This window comes from Notothenia coriiceps, unplaced genomic scaffold, assembly GCF_000735185.1.
Source record: "Notothenia coriiceps isolate Sejong01 unplaced genomic scaffold, NC01 NC01_scaffold00014629, whole genome shotgun sequence".
Taxonomy (NCBI): Eukaryota; Metazoa; Chordata; class Actinopteri; order Perciformes; family Nototheniidae; genus Notothenia; species Notothenia coriiceps.
The window spans coordinates 28,039-29,141 of NW_011347330.1; the positions used below are offsets into that span (position 1 = coordinate 28,039).

The 1,103-nt window shown below is 43.0% G+C and overlaps 1 protein-coding gene across 1 annotated transcript in view; it reads right to left on the reverse strand.

Annotated features, from left to right (window-relative positions):
• LOC104948578 (voltage-dependent calcium channel subunit alpha-2/delta-1-like) overlaps nt 1-1,103 on the reverse strand; it is a 31,634-nt gene that overhangs the window by 26,445 nt on the left and 4,086 nt on the right. The gene's annotated exons all lie outside the window — the stretch shown is intronic.

Here is a 1,103-nt window from a genome sequence, read left to right on the forward strand (position 1 = left end):
CAGAGAACACGTCCCGACGGACCCGACTGTTGTGTCGCCTCACGTCTCCTGCGTCTTGGCCAAAAAGTCGCACTGGAAAACACAGCAAAGACTTTAGCCGACAGCAAAGTAGCACGTACGCACTGCGCATGCGGTAATAACTCTCCTTACCAGCAGGCGGCGGTAGTGTGTATTCGTCATTCAAAAGAGGCAACTGGAAGACAGGCCGTTTCTCAATGTCGAGTAAACCCGGGCTGAAGTTGAATAGTCTCTTTAGCTTAGGAACCTTCCTAACGGAGTGAAATGATCCGGAAGTCCCTCAGTGGCAGCCATGATAATTGCTGTTCGAATTCTCTAGATGATAGGAAAGGAGGTTTCAAACTTCCTTTATAACCTCCTTTCGCTTATAGGAACCACTGGACCTCCCTCACCGAGAGGAGAGGAGAAAATGCTGCCCCACAATGCCTTGCAGCCGCAGCATTTGCCATCACACAACAGTCGGCCGTTCACGGAAACAACCGATTATGACGGAAAAATTATATCATGAAAGTTACGGTGCTTATTCAGCATTTTAAAACGTATGTGGTAAGTTGCTTTGTTTTGAACGTTCATCAGTGTCATATTCAAAAAGAGAAATATGAACGTTAGTTTTTACTGAAATGATCAAATAAAGTCAACATTTCATTTCATACTGTGTGGGGTTTGTTCAACTTTTAAAAAGATGTTTGAATGGTGATATACACAGGGATAGATGTTAAAGACTAACGTTTATAATAAATACATTTGTATTTATTTTTAAGATCTTTTCATAGTTCATACAATCATACGTATTGGGATCATTTGTATTAATGTGGACCGGCGGGAGAGGGTGACGAGCATAAGTTCCATGTTGTACTCCGTTCCATAGTTTCCCCACAGCAGCAGACGCACATTCATGATGTCCGCTGGCGCATCATAAACACATCGGATAATGAAAGTGCAGTCAGATTCTCTAAAGTACCGCAGTCTCTTCTCCTAAGTTCTTTTGAATTCTCCTATCCACTATCCCTTAACCCCGTGACGTTTCACTCAGAGGTCAAGGAATAGGAGATAGGGTTAGACGTTAGGAGCTGATTTTTGGATTA